The 20414-nt window shown below is 38.9% G+C and overlaps 1 long non-coding RNA gene across 1 annotated transcript in view; it reads left to right on the top strand.

The window, feature by feature from the left end:
- LOC140604819 (uncharacterized) overlaps positions 1 to 20414 on the top strand; it is a 44752-nt gene that overhangs the window by 19650 nt on the left and 4688 nt on the right. Inside the window, exons 4-7 of the long non-coding RNA XR_012007646.1 lie at positions 10199 to 10293; positions 14187 to 14255; positions 15710 to 15814; positions 16954 to 17176. This is a non-coding gene — a long non-coding RNA (uncharacterized lncRNA). The remainder of the gene's footprint in view (positions 1 to 10198; positions 10294 to 14186; positions 14256 to 15709; positions 15815 to 16953; positions 17177 to 20414) is intronic.

Genomic DNA, 20414 nt, shown 5'->3' on the forward strand with positions numbered 1-20414 from the left:
AAGTTAATAAGTGAGCTTGCTAAATATTCATTCACTGGCGGATGCTACTTACTGTGCTGGGTGTTTGGATATATAGAAGAGAAAGCTTTTACAAAAATGGTTAAGGAAATTGCTAATGAAGAGGAGAAAATGCTCATCTCATCAGAATTCCTGATTTTCAGAATTTAGAAATTTGGCCATGGTTTGTCAAGAAACTGATGGAAAGTTTTCTCTCTTTTGGAGATTTTAAAAAGAAGGCAGCCATCTTTGTTGTTAGCTTAAGAACTGGAATTCTTATAAGTAGAAAAATAAAAGAATAATTGTCATACCAGGTCCAGTAACACAACTAGGTTCCAGTGCTTATTTTTTCTTATTCCTGATCTTTTAAGCTGATTTCCAATTCATAATATAATCAGCCATCAAATTCCATGAGGTCGTCCATACCAAGAGGTATTTTATTTTATTAGTTATGATTTTAAAAAATTATATTAAATTTGCCAACATACAATATAACACTCAGTGCTCATCGAGAGACTGTTTTAAATCTTGAAACCATATGGAATAAGGCACCTCTCCTGGTGTCCTCTCTCTTTTGAGAGACTAGTTACTCTGTACCTATCAGTTAATAGGCAGCGTGCCAGGAAGAAGGCTGACTATCTCAAATTCACTGCAATAAAAAGAAGATTCTTCAATGAGGAAATGGCATAACTCAAGACTTCCCTTCTTCCTAGGTAAACACTAGCAAATGCTCTAAGTTAAGTTGACTCATGATGAAAGAATCAAATTGTTTGAGTATATCTACACGCTGTACTTTTGATGAAGATTTTCTGCCAAATTATAGAGGCATAGAAGCAAATAAAAGTTCTTGCACCACAATTCCACTACCTAGACGTTTTTAATAGTAGCATTGAATTCATCTTTCTGTTCATATGCACTGTACATGTAGATAGAGAGAAAGGAATAAGATCATCAAGTAGAATCAGATCAGTAAGTTGCTTTTGGCACAATATATTAACTTCAGTTTTATATCAAGCCAACAGAAAAAAAGAAACAAGTAGATTTATAGGAAGTGCCGAACTCACATAAATGTTTCTCTACCTCCAGAGTTTCTAGTTTTTAAAAGATCTTTTTAAAGTTATGAGAAAAGACTATGGAAAAAAATTAAGAAATGGAAATCCTTGTGTGTGTTTTATAGCTCTGTGCTTCTGGTTTTGACAATATTGAGGGATGCCTTGCTATAAAAATGGAGGAATTAGCACCTTGAACAGCCCTCCCCTTCCCTTCCCTTCCCCTCCCCTCCCCTCCCCTCCCCACTCCTGACTTCTATTTTTACTATGTCAATGTTTATAAACATCTACATTCTGGAACAAACAAAGGGTTGCAGAACGGGAGGAGGGTGGAAGAAGGGGGTAACTAGGTGACAGGCATTAAGAAGGGCATGTGATGAGATGAGCAGTGAGTATTATACTATATGTTGGCAAATTGAATTTAAATTAAAAAAATCATTCGACAAAAAGATCAGGTTATAAACAATATTATAGTATAATCATATTTCTATTTTTAAAGATAAATAGGTATTTTAGAGAGATTATAAGAATATAAAATAACCAAATTACTAAAGATTGTGGGAGAGACTGTTTCCTTTTTGTTTGTCTATATTTTCTAAATTATATACAAATAATATTTTTTATTATTCACCATCATGTAATATAATATTTTTATTTTAAATAAGTTCAAGAATTTTACCTATACCATTAACTTTATTAATCATACATTCTCATACACCACCCCTCACACACTAAAATACATGGAGTTTTCTTTTGCTTTACAGAACACAAGAATTGAGACAGATAATGATGTGTACAAGTCAGTACTTGTGATCGTTAATTTTATATGCCAACTAGACTGGGACATGGGGAGCCCAGATGAACCATCATTTCTGGGGGTATATGTGAGGGTTATTTTTGGATGAGATTAGCCTTTGAATCAGTTAAGATGATTGCTCTCCCCAGTGTGAGTAGGTGTTCAATCCATTGAAGGCCTGAATAGAACAAAAAGGGAGGAAGGGAGCATTCACTCTGCTTGACTGAATGATCTGAGACATCAGGTTTCTGATCCTTTGGCCTGAGATTTACACCATCTGTTCTCCTGGTTCTTGAGTCTTTGGATTCAGGCTGGAATTTATACCACTGGCTTTCCTGGGTCTCCAGCTTGGGGATGGTAGATCGTGGGTCTTAGCCTCCATAATCAAGTAAGCCAATTCCTCTCTCTCTCTCTCTCTCTCTCTCTCTCTCTATATATATATATATATATATATATATATATATACACACATATATACACACACACACACACACATATACATGTATATACGTGATTGAGTAGCACATGCAGATGGAGCATAAATCAAAGCAACGTAAAAAGTGCATGTTGAACAACCTGTACTCTATTAATGCCCCTGTTACTTAGTTCCCATCCTCTGCAAATGTTAACATCTCTTTTTATTCACCCAGCGTTTGACATTTTATACAAGTATATAGTCTTCTGGACCTTATTTTTGCCACACAACAATGTATTTTGGAGTTCTTTCCATAATAATGTACAGAGAGCTTCTTCATTCTACATTACACTGCATAATATTCTATTATACAAATGTGCCACAAATTACTTAAACAGCCCCCCCCATTGAAGGACCCCTAGGTCATTCCAACTTGCTGTTATTATAGACAATTCTGGAAAAAAATTGTACACAAACCATTCAGTACGTATGCAAATGTATCCAAGAGCAATTTCCAGAAATGAGGTTGCTGAGTCAAAGGATAAATGCATTTGTTATTTTGATGGTTCTTGCCAGTTGCCCTCCACAGTGGTTGAACAAATTTATATTCCCTCTAGCATGGTATTAAAATGTATGTTTCTCTAAAACTTTTGCTATTAGGATATGTTGTCAAATTTTTGGATTTTTTTTCAGCTTTCTTAGGATAAATGAAGTGAGCTTATTTCCATATGTTTAAGGGCCACTTGTGTTTTCAGAGAATTATTAAAGTCCTTTGCCATTTTCATCTGGATTGTCAGTTGCTTTGATATTAGGTACTCATTAAGGTATTTAATTATCTTAATTATACAACTAAAAAAAAGGAAGTGCAAAAACACTCCCATATATAAAATCATCCTAAGTGACAATACCCCAAATTTTTGACATGTAATTTTTAGATAGATTTATTTATTTATTTATTTATTTGAGAGAGAGAGAGAGAGAGAGAGAGAGAGAAGGAGACAGAGGGAGAGGGAGATAGAGAATCTTAAGTAGAGGCCATGTCCAGCATGGGGCCTCATGTGAGGCTTGATCTCACCACCCTGAGATCATGACTTGAGCCAAAATCAAGAGTTGGATGCTTAACCACCCAGGCATCATTATATATACTTATTTTATAATACAACATCATGTCACACATATGATTAGGCAGTTTTTAAAAAACGTGTTGTGAACATCTTACTATTACAATTGAAAGAATTCTACACTGAGGAGACATGGGATCCTTGGAGCTGGAGGGATGAGGCAAGTCGAGATCCACAAGAAGTGGAAATGTTTTACACAACAAGGAGATTAAGAACGAATGCTGCAAAGTCAGAAGTAGGAGTAATGACAGGGTCTTAGAGGTGAGATAAGATTTCAAAGAGGAGATTTGGGCAAGTACAGGTTAGATCAAGTAAGGAAAAAGGGAGACCCTATATTGGATAATTACTGTAAGGTGTGGGTTAATCAGCATTGGGCTCAATGATGTGCAGACTCTCACCTGGGCCAGGGTATCCAAAGGGAGTAGGCAAGGATGAAATTGGTTTAGGTCAAGTTTTCCAATTTTGCCTTAAATATTTAGAGAATAATTTTATCAGAACTATACTGCTACTTTCAAAGACAAAATAAAGATTCATTATGATTTATATATTTTCTGGGGATATGTGAAATATGATTTTCCTAGTTTATCTCCTGGTGCCCTTCATCAGAAAAGACATAAAACATATGATTTGAATTCACATGATGATTTTTAGTATTCTTTCTACTGGCCCTTAGAGTTCACTATAGGAAAGTCCTTCTAGTCCTGGGAGTTTGCTCTTCTCCTGTTCTGGAGTGATCTCTTCTCTACCATTCATTTAATATTCCTAATGATTTCCAAAAGTCGCTGTGGTCCCTGAACCCATAGCATCAGCATCACCTGGGACATCAATAGAAGAATGCTGATTCTCAAGCCCCACCCCAAATCTACTGACTAAGAAACTAGTAGGTAGAGATCAGCAATCTGTATATTAACAAGCTTGCCAGCTGAGTGTGATGTGCAGCCAAGTTTGACAACTGCTAGCTTAGGACTATAGTCTCTCAAAGTTTCTCTTAGGAGGAACTACAGTGAAGTTTTTAAAGGTCTTTTTTTTTTTTAGATTTTACTTATTTATTCATGAGAGACAGACAGACACACACACACACACACACACACACACACACACACACACACACACAGAGGCAGAGACACAGATAGAGGAAAAGCAGGCTTTATGCGGGAAGCCTGACCAGGACTCGATCCTGGAACTCCAGGATCACGCCCTGGGTGGAGGGCGGGTGCCAAACCACTGAGCCACCCAGCGATCCCTGCAGTGAAGTTTTTGATGAAGATGAGAGAAAAGGCCTTTGTATTTTATCTTCTGGCAATCCTACACTATGTTTATTCTTATATTATAGCTGAGAAAACAGGTCCAGAATGCTCTAGTTTTGCAGAATTGGAGCTTGCATTTCAATGGAGTGATGTTGCTTTTAGGCAAGGTTGAAGAGAGAGAGAGAGAGAATACATGTGTGTAAGTGTATTTGTGTATTGGGGTCACAGGGAAGGAAGAAAGGAAAATAATTTATATATTAATTTTAAGATCCTGGCCCCCATCTCACACCATATACAAAAAGTAACTCCAAAGGAATCTAAAGCTATAAAACTCTTAGAAGAAAATACAATAGGAAATCTTTGTAACCTTGGCTTAGGTAATGGTTTCTCAGATACAGTACCGAAAGCACAAGCAACAACAATGAAAATAGATAAACTGATCGTCATAGAATTAAAAACTTCTGTGCTGCAAATGAAATCAAGAAATTGTAAAAAACATAAAAATTAAATTAAAAATCAGTTCATGGAATGGGAAGAAATATTTGCAAATCATATAGCTGATAAGGACTTTGTATCTAGAACATTTAAAGAGTTCTTACTACCCAACAATAAAACCCAAATAACCCAGTTAAAGAATGGGCAAAGGAGGAAAACAGTATGGATATTCATCAAAAAATTAAAAAAAAGAGGGGCACCTGGGTGGCTCAGTTAGTAGTCTGACTCTTGGTTTCAGCTCAGGTTATGATCTCAGGTTCTTGAGATTGAGCCCTGTGACTTGGCTCTGTGCTAAGTGTGGAGCCTGCTTAAGATAATCTCTCTCACTCTCCCTCTGGCCCCACCCTCCCACTTTCATGCTCTCTAAACAACAATAAAAATTAAAAATAGAAATACTGTGTGATCTAGTAATTCCACTACTGGGTATTTATCCAAAGAAAATGAGAATACTAATCTGAAAAGATACATGTGCCCCTGTTTATTGCAGCACTATTTACAATAGCCAAGATATGGAAACAATCTAATTGTCTATCAATAGATGAATGGATAAAGACAATGTGGTGTGTGTGTGTATATATATATATATATATATATATATATATACACACACTGGAATATTTCTCAGCCATAAAAAAGAATGAGACCTTGCCATTTGTGACAACATGATTGGACCCGGAGGGTATAACACTAAGTGAAATAAGTCAGAGAAAGACAAATACCATATGATTTCACTCACATGTGAAATCTAAAAAACAAAACAAATGAACAAAAAATCAAACTTTAAAAAAAAAAGCAGAAACAGACCCATAAATACAGAGAATAGTCTGATAGTTGCCATAGGGAAGAGGTGGGGATAGGCATAATGGGTGAAGGGGAGTGGGAGATACAGGCCTCCAGTTATAGAATGAATAGGTCATGGGAGTAAAAGGCACAGCATAAGGGACACAGTCAATGGTATTGTAATAGCATTGTATGGTGACAGATGGTAATTACACTTGTGGTGAGCACAGCTTAAGGTATAGAGTTGTCCAATTGCTGTATTGCACACCTGAAACTAATGTAACATTGTGCGTCAACTATGCTTCAATGAAAAAAAGTGGGCAAAGGATTTGAATAGACATTTCTCCAGAAAAGATATACAAATGGCCAATAAGCATTTAAAAAGATGCTCAACATCATTAGTCATTAGAGAAACATGAATCAAACCTACAATGAGATATGACTTCACACCCAGTGACATGGCTAGAATAAAGATGACAGATAATAACAAGTGTTGATGAAGGAGTGCAGAAAATTGGAACCCTCATTTACTGCTAGTGAGGATGTACAATGGTGCAGCCACTTTAAGATTTGTCAGTTCCTCAAAATGTTAAACACAGAGTTACCATAGGAACCAGCAATTCTACTTGTAGGTATATATCAAAGGCAAATGAAAATATACGTCCACACAAAAATTTTTACACAGCTGTTCATAGCACATTGTACATAATAGCCAAAAAATGGAAACAATCCAAATGTCTGTCAAGCGAATATGTTTGACATATTCATAAAATGGAATATTGTTTATTGATAAAAGGGAATGGAATGCCAATATATGCTATAATATGGATGGACTTTGACAATTTATGGCCATATATAATTGCCATTTATGTGGAATGTTCAGACTAGGTAAGTACAAAGAGACAGGGAGTAGGTTAGTGGTTGCCAGGGACTGGAAGAAGGGAGAGATGGAGAATAACTTAGGAGATGGGCTTTCTTGGTGGGGTGGTGAAATGTTCTAAAATTAAGTGGTGATGATGGTTGCATGGCCCTGTGAATACAGTGACTACTGAATTGTATACTTTTAAAAAATGAATTTTATGGAATGCAAGTCATAGCTCAAGAAAGCCATGACAAAAAAAACTAGTTAAGATCCTGGGGTGTAAGATAAGAGCACAGAGCAAGAGTCATTTTTATCAAGCCATGCTTACATCTCCAGAGAAATCCCTCAAGAACCATAGGGCAGAGAGTCAACTTGGAAACACTGAGCTCTGTCAATAAATTCTATTATATTGCTTGGAGGCCCCTGCCCTAAAATATCCCAAAGACTGCAGTACCAAGTTCAGAAAATTAATTCCAAATCTGAATTGGGAGATATTGGGGGGGGGTGAAGGTATTCATGTCACTGAGCCCCGTCTGACGTGATAGAGAGCCAGAATGAAGAACTGGTAGGGATGGAGGGATTAGGAAGAGACGCCATCACACAAAAGAATCCAATTTCCTTATTGTGAATGTCTTTGCTCATTATTCTGATGAAAGGTGTGAGTCTCTACCCTCAGTGCAAATGAAGATAGAGTGGAGTAGCTGCTGGAAGGTAAAGAGCATCCCAGCTGGCTCTGGCAGCCCATGGAACCTGGACTTAGCCTTAATCAGCAGCAAACACAGTCAACCACGCTCTCTGTGGTTGGTTCCAGATCACTTAGAAAGAGGCCAGCAGCTGGTGTTTTGGGAATTGAGCTGATGAGATATTATTATCTGCCCATCTTCATTTTCAAAACATAAAAAAAAGAGATTCAAACAAATGCAGGGATCCTTGTTTTTAGCTCAGCTAAAGTGTGCATGAGGGATGAGAAACAGTTCAGGGTTTAAAGGGTGCTCGCTGGAGATCTGCTGGTGATACTAGGAAGGAGGAGAATGTCACCACACCCTGCTCTCCCCTGCCCGCTCCCAATGTCCTGCTTCCCCTCCTAGTCTGTCTTTGAAATTTCCCTTGACAAGTTTCGCTGACTTCTACTTTAACCATGACTGCTGGTTTTCTTTCTCAAATACAAATTTGAAGCTGTCGTTCCCTCGCTGAAAAATCCACGATAACCTTGTCTTTAGCCCACAGGATAAAGCACAACGTCTTCACATAAGATTTAAGTCCCTCATCAGGTCACAATATACTCATCCTCTTTTACTTTTCTGTCATACATCCTAAGTCTCTGGTACATGTCAAGAATTTAGGGAGAGGGGCGCCTGGCTGGCTCAGCTGGAAGAGCAGTGGCTTTTGATCTTGGGGTTGTGAGTTCCAGCCCTATGTGGGTGTGGAGGTTACTTAAAAATAAAATTTTTTAAGAGAATTTTGGGAGCACTTGTATCTTCTTTTCTTCACCTTGGGTATTCTTATTTATCCTTGAAGGTTCAGTTCAAAATATCTCCTCTAGGAAGACTTTTCTGATTCCTCCAAGCTGGATTAAATGCTCCTCCATGTTGGTCCCACAAGGTCACACCTCTTCTCTCAGCACAAAATACTTAGGGTGGATCAGTCAGTTATTACACTAGGTTGCATGCTCTAAGAACAGGCTCTTACCAGGTATGTGTTCTTCCTCCCTAGTGCAATGTCTTCTCCATTGCAGGCTCACTCTTGTGCATCTGTGCGCTTGCTCTCTCTCTTTAATGAAGGGGATGGACAGTGGGACCAGATAGGTGGATAAAATATAGACTAAGATGAAATTAAGATTGGGGCAGGGTGTGCTAAAAATCGGAACTTGCATCTATTATTGTTTCTTTGTAAAGGAAGGGCACCAGGAATGAAGGCAGTGAGAAATCCAGAATCGTCTGGGGACTTCGTGATGTGAAAAGGGTGTCCTTACCAGGAAATTAAACTGAGCTCATTATCTCATTAACTTTTGACTGGAGTGGGAATATTCAGCTGAAATTGTATTATCTTTCCAATATGACAAGTTGGTAACAACCTGGGATTTTGAAAGACATTTTGTTTTCTTAGCAAGAAATTCCACCAATACAAATGAGTATCCATGGAGAGGAATTCCATTTTAGAAAGATCCTTAAAGGCAAGAACCATGCATGTCTAAATTGCTTTGTGTGCATGATGAATCCCAACGGTTGATAAAGGTATCTTTACACTAAGATTAAATCTCACCATCAACATATTGGAGCGGTTAAAATTTTTTCACTGTTATACAAGATAATTGTGCTTGACCAAGCTTTTCCCTTCTCCCAAGAGATCCTTTGCCATGCAGATAACAGTCTGGCTTGCTTATTAGAAGCCACCAATTTTAATGTCCTTCAACTTCCAACGGATATTACAAATTCTATGTTTGATTAGATTGTTTACCTTACAGCCTTGTTTTTCAAAGATGGAAGGAGATTTCTTGAGATTCTTAAACTGCTTGTTGGTCAGACTAACATCTACCTTACAAAGTAGAGGGAATCTGTGTCCTTGGAAGAAATTATTTTCTTTCTAAAGGTGGGAGGAATGTGATATAGTGCAAGAACAATGGGCTTGGAGTCAGGGATGAAAGTTTTAATTCTAATTCTTCCACAGGTTTCTTTATTCTCAATTCTCTATGAACTAGGTAGGGAACATGTACCAGAAGGGTTCTGGGGTGGGGGAAGGGAACTACTAAATGGGATCAAAACAGTAGAGCACTTGATTGATGTCTTGCCTGGCTCACAAAGACCCCCATGTGTTAGCTTGGGCAGAGCAGGTCCTAGCATGTGCTCAGCAAATATTGGGGGAATGATCTTAATCGATGTCCTTCAGACAAACCTCTCTCTATATTGTGCCTCTTTTTTTTTCCAGAAAAGGGGAAAGAAGTGAGGGAGGGGGAGAGGGAGAGGAAGAGAGAATCTTAAGCAGACTCCTTGGTCAGTGCAGAGCCAGACATGGGGCTTGACTTTACAGCCCTGAGATCATACCTGAGCTGAAATCAAGAGTTGGGTGCTTAACCAACTGAGCCACTCAGGCTCCTCTATATATTGTGTCTCTTAAAGCTTTCAGTTAATACTCTGTGTAAGAAATTTAGTAGTTTTAAACTTTCTGATGGCTATGATCACTGTTTGCAGGGTGACTATCTATAAATACTCTACTTGGATATGACAGCAAAAATCTGAGGAGATACCCAGTGGGGTCACTTTGTTGACTAACAGGCTTCTACATCTGTGTGAAGGCAAGCTGAGGGAGTGTCATCAGGCTGGCCCCCAATTCCCTTTGCGAAAATCTGCTTTATCTCACAAAGGAATGAGCACTTCTGCTTGAGAGACTTCAATTGCATCCTTTACTTACTATAGGTTTTTCTCTCCTTTTTCCATAGCAAGATGGACAAGCAGCCAGCATAATAAAGAGGTCACACGTAAACAAGCCTAAAGAATATAGACAACTATAAATTCTCTCTACATGAAGTTCAAGGTCTGCACTTGGAAATAAAGGAGCATGGAGCTCAAGAGTCTGCCTAGGAAGGCTGAGAGGGAGCTCTTCAGGGCTGTGGAAGGAAGGGGTGGGGAAAGTATTTGCTCAGCATCTGCAAATAAGTTTGCACGAAGATGAAAAGGTAGCAACATCTGAACGAGTGTTACAGGTGGCTGAATTAATTAACTCTAAATCCCAACACCCCTAAACATCCGGTGTTGGGATTAGGGAATCAGAGCTAGTTTACTAGTGAATCCCAAATCTCAGACATTATTTGGATTCAAATTGAAACTGTTGCAGATGGATCCAGGTGGGAAAAGGATTAGGGAAATAGGGTGGTTGGATGTTTTCTTTCTCCTTTGGGAAAAATGACAGACTCTGACTTCTTCTCCTTTTGTTTTCTCATACTTCTCATACTCTTTCTTCTTCATGTCTCTTCCACTGGCCATCCTTCTTCTTTTCCTTCTTCTTTTTTTTTATTTTTTTATTTTTTATTTATTTTTTATTTATTTATTTTTTTCTTTTCCTTCTTCCATCATCCATCCATCCATCCATCCATCCATCCATCCATCCATCCAACCATCCATCTCTCTGCTTTCCTAGTCCACGGGATGCCTGTTCTCATGTCTTTTTACTCCTGTCAGCCCATCTTCGCCACTGCCAGGTCTCTACTCTCTTGTTACTTCACCCTTTTTTTTTACTTGTGGTTTATTTTTGCTTCAGGGTGTAAGCTTGATGAGTGTCCCTCTATTCTGAACATGTGCTTCAATTAAAAAAAGTTAAAAAAAAATATTGCCAGGATGAAAGTGAACGGCCACTGAGAATGCAGTAAAGAAGATGATTTCAAAGCCATGTCAGTGTGGAATGGTGAACCTCCACTGGCTGAACATATCAGTAGTGGATGGGGTTTTGGTTTCATGAGGACCAAGCATCCTATCGTCATATCGAAGGACATTGAATATCCTCAGCTTTTATGGCAATGCTTTTTGATGAAAAAGATGAGATTTAAGGGGAAAGTCAGTCAAGGCAATGTACTATATAGGTAGGGTTTTTGGAATGAGGGGTGGGATGAGATTATGAAAAAAGAATAGGTTGCAGCAGAGTTCTTCCCAATTTTTCTTTGGGCCTCATGTCCTTGGGGATGGGCATTTGCTGTGTAAGCAGTGGCATTTGTAATGAACTCGGCTGTGGACTTATAATGAACTTGGCCATTTGTTAACTGTTTGACCTTGGGAATATTATTTAAATTTCCTAAGCTTTGGTTTACTTACCATATATATATTATAAAGATTTTATTTATTTGAGAGAGAGAAAGAGAGAGGGTTGGCAAGCAGGGGGAGTAGTAGAGGGAGAAAGAGAGAGAAGCAGACTCCCTGCTGAGCAGGGAGCCCAACATGGCCTCAATCCCAGGATCCTGAGATCATGACCTGAGGTGAAGGCAGACACTTCACCAATTGAGCTTATCCAGGCACCCCTGGTTTATTTAGCTTAAAAAGGGAAGGGGATGATGAAAGCTACCTCAAGGGTTTGCAGAGGACATTCATGAGGTAACACCTGTGAAATGCCTGGAACTTAGTGTGTATTCAATAGGCAATAGCTGCTATTATTGATATTCCCATGGAAAAAAGGCCTATGCAAATACTTTGGTCATATTTAAAACACCCTGCTATTGAAATAATCACCCAGAAAATTCACATTCTTTTAGAAAGAAAGCTTTATATAAATACAAGTGAGGGACTCTCTGGGGGAGTTTTATATATTAGTGGAACAGCTTAGATTGATGCCTTAGACCAGGGCCAGCAAACTTCTCCTGTAAAGAGCCACATAGTAAATATTTTAGGCTAGGTGGGTCACAGGCTCTGTTCCAACTCTGCATGTCTGCTGGTTGTACCCTGAAAGCAGCCTTAGACAGTATGTAAATGAACGAATGTGGCAGTGTTTCAATACAACTTCATTTATGGCTGCTGAAATTAGGATTTCATCTACTTTTCCTGTACCATGAAACATTATTTTTCATTTGATGTTTTCTTTCCCCCCGACCATGGAAAACTGCAAAAAACATTCTTAGCCAAGTGGGCCATGCAGAGACAGGCAGCTGGTTAGATCTGACCTGTGGGTCGCAGTTTGCTGACCATAGTCTTAGAGCCACGAGATGCTAGGATGTCAGTTTGCTTCCTTCCTTTGGGAAGGTAGTCACAAGTGAGGACTCAGAGACATTCAGTGATGCGGCTGGAGTCTCTCTTGGCTGGGCAGCAGAGTGGAGATAAGGGCGTAGAACTTGAGACTACTGGTCTCATGACATTTGGTCCCTGCTATAATTTTGCTGACTTTGGTTTCTTCTTTGCTCTAAATCTTTCCTAGGTCATGATACTGTTATATTTGTTTCTCTCAGAATATGTTCCGGATCATCTTGTGTGTTGATTTCTACAGAGGTCCCATTGCTGAGCACAGGAGGCAGACTCAGATGCCCTGGGGACCGGGAAGCTGACAGGCCTTGTCCCAGGCTATACAGGAAATGTGGCAGATTGGGGAGCTCAGGTCACATCTGCCAGAGAAAATCCTCTTCATCTTAGATGACTGTGGCCTTCAAGTGTGAGCCCAGGGACTTCAGTCTCCTGACTTCTCAGGAAAATGCCAGATACTAGCACAATTTTTAAAAAACCTGGGAGCGCCTGGGTGACTCAGTTCAGTTTAGCTCAGGTTATGATCTCAGGGTCCTGGGACTGAGCCCCACATCGGGCTCCCTGCTCAGCGAGGAGTCTGCTTCTCCCTCTGCACCTGCCCTTCCCCTTTTATGCGTGTACTCTCTCTCTGTCAAATAAATAAATAAAATATTAAAAAAAATTTAAAACGCCCATGATGACCAAGCAGAGCATGACGAAGGAGAGCCAGCCTTCAGGAGATCAGTCATGAACTTCATCTGAGACTGTCATTTCTTCATAGCATCACAGAAACGTGAAATATAAATATTTTGAGAAGGCTTTCTTGCTTCGTTTAGAAATACATTTGTTAAAATGTATTTGTTCAAAGAATGACAAGTAACAATATTTGTTGGAAAGGTGACAGTAAGGCGCTGGTCTAGGACAAGCAGTGAGCCTTCCTTTACCTTTTGACCCGTGTAATGATTGCGCTTGACAACAGACCTGCTGCCGGGCAACTCTCGAATTCCTGAGGGGCACTGAGCAGAAATTGCAAAGTGCCTCAGGGATGGGCTACACATTTTCAAATTTTAACTCGTGGTTTGCTTGAAGCTTCCTGAAACCTTGTGTTGCTGTTCCTTCTTCACCGACAGAGTGCCAAGGATCATGGCAGTTGTTCTGTTTGTTGAATAACTGACACTCTGTGGTGCCTCATTTTCCCTCTTTTTACTGATACCTAAAGTGATACAGTCGTGTCTGAGGTGCCACCGCACCGAGGGGGCCTTAGAGCTGATGGGGACGACACCGCAGCTGGGATGGTGTCCCTGGGAAAGAGAGGAGGGCCCGTGGGACAGTGACAGAATGGTTGGGCAGAAATCAGCTAACTTACAGGTCCCTGGGTTTGGACGCTCAGGATAAGCCAGACTGGCTACATGGCAATCATCTGGGAGATTAGGGATTTCTGGGCCTCATCCTTACACTCTGATTAGTGAGTCTGGATCCATATGGGGATGTGCACTTAAAAAATCTACCCAGATGCTTCGGATGTTCAGCCAGGTTTGGGAACCACTAGCCAACACTGGTTTTAGTGTCTTAGTTCTAGGATCAGGAAGACTTTTAGAATTCCCGAGGCAACCAGTTGGGGTGTGGAGCCCGAGCTAGGAAACACTATGAGGGGTGCTCTAGGTTTTCACGCAAGTACTAGAAACCACCAAAGTGGAAACTTGAGATGTAAACAAAACATACTTTCTATAGATGGAGCAAAGTCTCGATCAAGGAAGAAACCAATGTCAGAGGATTCTGAGAGCAGCTCAAATGGCTCAGGTAGTCCTTTCTGTTCATTACTCATAAGTCTCTACAGACCTGCAATCTTACTTTAATATCCGAATAGATATGACTACATCTTAATTACCCATATTTGAAAATTGAACATACAAACTCAACAATGGCCAATGGGCCATTTTTTGCTGATAGGGTTAAATTTAAGTTTTTTCCTTCTGCCTCTGTCTTATCAAATGTCGTTGTCCATGACTTCCCTGACAGAAATTTTTCTTCAGCAATATCGGTTCTTATCTATCATCTCTCTCTCTCTCTCTCTCCTACTGTTCCTTTGGACTTCCTCTGTCACTAGTAAGTCATACCCACTCTTCTAGCTCATACTCTTGTTGGCTTTCCCTTCTGTGTTCTTGCAGCAGTTATGATTAGTGCTATGTGGATAATCAATTGTATACTGATTTATGTTATAGTCTAAAAAGTGGCTTCTTATTTACAAAAGCAAATATATACATTGTAAAGCAAGTTCAAAGCTACAGCTTTTCAGATGAAAAGAAAGCTCTCCTTTTGTCTCCTACGTCCAACCTCTTTTACTTCCTGCGACTACATTTTCTGAGCTTTTTATATACATATATACACACAATAGGCATATGTTGATGTGTTATCATTTTTAAGAATGAAAAGCCATAAATAATTTTTAAGTTATGTAATATATTTTGTTTTTATGTGAAATTACTGGAATGCTCATGTCACTGACAACATTCTCAATACTAGAATTACTCTAACAGGTATTGAGTTGGGGGGCACCCGTGTGGCTCAATGGTTAAGTGTCTGCCTTTGGCTTAGGTCATGATCCCAGGGTTCCAGGATCGAGTTCTGCATCAGGCTCTCCTCAGGGAACTTGCTTCTCTCTCTGCCTATGTCTCTGCCTCTCTCTCTCATGAATAAATAAATAAAATCTTTAAAAAAAGAATATTGAGTTGGGTCATGTTATTAAGGTTGAAGGACAAAAAGGACTTCAACCACAGTAATCCTTTTATGTGCTACCAGTTTACATTGTCAATCTAACATGCTATGACTGAAAAATAAATAAAAGCAATGTATTGGATTTTTTTGGGCCAAAGGGTACGCACTTTAAATGCTTTTTGATATACATCAGGCATTTGAAAAATTTATACTTGTTTATCCTTATTTCTGCAGTGTAAGAGAGGATGTATTTTCCCCCACCCTGCCACAATGGATATATATGTATGTATATACATATACATGTACATATATGTATATACATATATATGTATGAATATAATTGGATATCCAATTATATTCATATATAAATTCATATATAAATTTGGAGGGAGGCAAGTTCAATACTCCTTTAAGCCATCTCTTAGTTATTATCCTGTACTTTTTATGCTGTACAAAGACCATTCACAAATATCATCTCCTTTGATCCTCGTGGCAATGCCAAGAGTAGGAAGGGTAGATATTTTCTTCTCACTTTACAGAAGAGAAGATCAAACTCAGAGAAGTCAAATAACTCAGGCAGTTTGCATGGTTTGCAAGAGAGCTCGGAAAAGATAGGTCCTCTGTGTCTTCTCTGCTGCTTTCAGGTACCCCTCCAGATATTTCCCTTGGAGAGAACAGTGTGGGAGCCAGGGTACCCAGGATTCCCCATCTGAGAGGTGCTGTGGAGTTGGGGACCCCAGCCTGGCTCAGCTGCTGCTGGCCCATCTCGTGAGATTCTAGATGCTCTCTGGAATTTTCTTATTTTGGCTGCCTATATGCCTACTAATATTTCACTCTAAAGGCCACAGATTTGATTTCCCTCTTTTAATGAAGAGTAATATTAAGGACACATTGAAGAAAATATGAAAGATCAGCCACGTTCTTCATTAATCATAGTAGGTTCTGTGACCTCAAGGTAGAAGAGAAAACTGAAGGAGGACAACTGAGAGCAGGAAAGGGAAGAGGTTTGGGGCGCATGTGTTTCAGTTACTGACTGGGCAGTCCACGCCTGCCCTCCCCTAAGCTGCCAGGCAGTGTTAGCAGAGTGATGGAGAGGGGCCTGCCCCTCTGGCACTCCAGCAAACCTTGCTAATGTAATGGAAATGATAATTATTCCCAGTCCCAGGCATTTCATTTCCTCTGGACTGCAGGGGTATTAAAGTTGATTAAATACATATGCTTTGGGTAGACAGCTCCTCCAGTCACATATGGAGTGATCAGTTGTCTTTGTGCTCAGAAAGAGCGAGACCCAAGACCACAGGAGCCAGGCGAAGCCTGAACTGGGGTGAGGAGCTAGGGATTGAGAGGGTCCAAGTCCTTTGTTACAGGCAAGACAGAGGCACAAACCCAAAGACTAAAAAAAAAAAACAAACTCCCTATATCATTGTACAGGTTAAAAAAAAATCTCAAAAATGTTTATTACAGTTAAAATTCAACTTCAATTTTAATAGAATTTGTCATTTCCTTCTCCTTCCAAAAATACATATTGGACAAATATGAATAATGTATACCCATTTGTCTAAAACTTACAATTTAGGTACAAATGTATGCATGTGCAGTCTTGGATTATAGATTGCAAGGACAGGTACATTCTACAGAGTGTGGGCAATGACTCATATGTCCCCAGGACTCAGTTGTTTTTAAAAAATATGTTTCTTAAAATGATTGTTCTATTCTGTAACATTTCTCAAGGCCCAGAAGTAATGTTTGTCTCATTTGGAATTATATGTTTAATTAATAACAGCTTGATTTTCCACACCATTGACATGAGGCAATGTTAAGAGGCTACTAGAAACAGGCTTGGGAATAGTTGATGCCGGATCTTGAGAGGAAACCTTTGAATACTCCACTTCTTACTTGTCAGCTTCAACCAGTCTCTCTAGATATTGATGTAGTAAGGAGCAGCAGCTCACAGCTTCACTGGCATTGATGGGTGTGGTGGCTTCACGTCCAGGCTGGATTGCAAGGTGGGTATTTGGGGCAATGGTTGTGCTGGTTATTCTCTGGGGTTCTGAGATATTTTGTTTGGCACATGGTACTTGGTTCAGAAAGTCCCTTCATTCCATATATTAGAATACATATACACATATATATGTATATATATAATCTATGAAAAGGGAATTTGTATAACTGGGTACACAAAAGTCTTAAAAAATATTTTTAATATCTAAAATATCAAATTTTAAAAATGCACATTTTTGCCAATAATAGGGCTTCCGATTTTTTAACTCTTGAAAACATATTTTTGTTTGTGTGTTTTAATTTAAAAAAATTAAGAAGTTAAGATCACCCCAATCCTGTCATTCAGAAATAACCAATGTTAATATTTTGAGGTATTTACTTTTTTCATTCATGACTTTCGATAGAGTTGCAACCATAAGAATTTATCCTCCATGAAAAGGCATAGAGGAGACTTAAATGTACATCACTCAATGAAACAAGAATTGACCTTGAGTTTTTGTATAGACATTTTCCCACATCTTGAAACTATTTTAAAATATAATTTTAATAGCTTCACACAGGAGCGCCTGGGTGATTCAGCTGGTTAAGCGTCTGACTTCAGCTCAGATCATGATCTCGGGGTCCTAGGATTGAGCCCTGTGTCAGGCTCCATGCTCAGTGGGGAGTCTACTTGTCCCTCTGCCCCTCCCCTGGATCATGTGTGCACTATTCCTCTCTCAAATAAATAAATAAAATCTTAAGAAAAAATAGTTTCACACAAACTTAGCTTTAAAGTATTTGTTTTTCTTGATTATAAAAGTAATTTTAGAAAATTAGGAAAATTGAAAACATAAAGAACATAAATCACAGAAGAGCCCATCAAGTGATAATCAATTTTAATATTTTTGGTGTATTTCTCTCTCAATTTCCTCCTCTCCTTCCCTCCTTTTATACCAATATACATGTTATACATACACATGCACACACATCACTATGATTATCTATATTTGGCTGTGTCAAATTTTGGAAAAAAGAATGATTTCTAAACTTTTGTTTTAAACCTAGTTGTTTGAGTTTTTCCAAAGGCATTACCAAATTTTTGAAAACCATAATTTAATGGCTATATAATATTTTATAATTTTCTTAACTAATCTTATATTGCTGATATTTAAATTTGTTGCAAATTTTCATTGTAAATATTGAAACAAACTGCATTTGTATGTAAAGACTTGTGAGCCCATCATTACAGCCTTTCCTAGGACATTTTCTTAGAAGGAGGATAGTAGGGTTGAAAGAAACATGGTAAGGCTCCTGCCATGCACTGCAGATGACCTCCAGAAGCTTTTCCACACCTTCTCAGAAGACTCCAGTGGGCTTATCACACTGAGCTTAGCCCTATGGTATTTCCTGCCTGCCTTATTGCTGCTCATCTAGTGAGCAAAGACCAGCTATTCTTCTTCTTTTTTAAAATTAGAATTAACAATTTTTTTATTGAATAAAAACAATTGACATATGATATTAAATTAATTTTATGTATATAGCCTAGTGATTTGACATTTGTATACATTGTAAATTGATTACTACAAGTCTGGTTACCATTTGTTCTCATTCAAAGTTAATACAATATTATTGATTATATTCCCCGTGCTGTACATTACATCCCCATGACTTATTTATTTTGTAGCTGGATGTTTATACCTTTAGAGCACCTTCACCCATTATGCCTACACCCTCTTGACCCCCTCCCCCCAGTACCCCTTTCCTCAGGCAACCACCACTCTTTCCTGTATCTATGAATCTGGGTTTTGTTTTGTTTTGTGTTTTAGATTTCACTTAGAAGTGAAATCATGGGGTATTTGTCTTTCTCTGTCTGACTTATTCACTTAGCATCATACACTCAAGATCCATCCAGGTTCTAAATGGCAAGATTTTCTTTTTTTTTTTTTATTGCTGAGGAGTCCATATATATATATATGGAATGCAAAAACACACAGCGTATCTTTATCCTATCAATGGACATTTGTTTCTATACCTTGGCTATTGTAAATGATGCTACAATGAACATAAGGGTGCATATCTCTTTCTGGATTAGTGTTTTCATTTTCTTCAGATAGATATTCTAGAAGTGGAATTGCTGCCATTAAATTTTTTTTTTAATTTTTAAAAGACTTATTTATTTTAGAGAGAGAGGGAAAGATCACAAGTTGGGGGAGGTGCAGAGGGAGAGAATCTTTAAGCAGACTCGCTGCTGAGCAAGGAGAGCAAGGAGGGGGGCTCTATCCCAGGACCCTGAGATCATGACCTGAGCCTAAAGCAAGAGTCAGGCGCTTGATAGACTGAGCCACCTGAGCTCCCTGTATTGCTGCCATTTTTAAAAGATGAAGAAATGGTCCACGCAACCTCACATGGAGAAATAAGCAGTTAAGAGGGGGGCAGCTAAGTAATCTGAGTCTTAGCTCATTGCCAGATCCTTAAAACAAAATAAAGTAAAATAAACACAGTTTGTGATGTCCAGAGGCAATGGAGCTGATAAGAAGCAACAAGAGAGATACAAATCAACAGGTCTTCTGGTACTTTTGCTGGCCAGTTAGAGACTCCAAGGGGAGGCAACAAAATTACTGTTGCTCTGGTGTGTAATTGGCTCAGTCTGTCTAGGGAAAAAAGTGTGAGAGCTCTAATTTGCAGAAGTCACAAACTAAAGTGTGTGGAAATGTACTTAAAAAAAAAAAATCAAAGTGCTGAGATGGCTTTGTTTCCCAATAACCACAATAGAAATTTGGGATAGTTATAGTTTTAATCAGATGGTTAGGGAATCCATGTGGTTATTCTCTTGATGGTTGTACTTTCTCCTTTTTTATAAAGAAGGCACTAGACAAGGTTCCTCAGGATGAATGTTTCTGACCTAGATTAAACGAATAAAAAGCAAAACTCAAGCTGTTAACTCTTTATTGGCTGCACTGATTACTAAATTTAGCACAGACACTGGGTATTCTATTCCACAGCTGCCCCCCCCCCATCCTGCTCACATCTGGATCAATTTCCTGAGTCCTGGCAGCCTGAGCTGGTGTTTCACTGAAGGATATTTACTCCCACACAGCTGTTCAGCAGTAGGAGCAGAAAATCAACTCAGATACAATTAATACCGTGTTGTAATAAGGAGACGTCACCATGAGAAACAGTTGCTGAATTGATTCTGATGATACCGGGGAGGGTAGCTATAATGATAATGGTGATTAATATAACCATTACTGGGTGCAGGCTCAA

This window comes from Canis lupus, chromosome 15 (genome assembly GCF_048164855.1).
Source record: "Canis lupus baileyi chromosome 15, mCanLup2.hap1, whole genome shotgun sequence".
Classification (NCBI taxonomy): domain Eukaryota; kingdom Metazoa; phylum Chordata; class Mammalia; order Carnivora; family Canidae; genus Canis; species Canis lupus.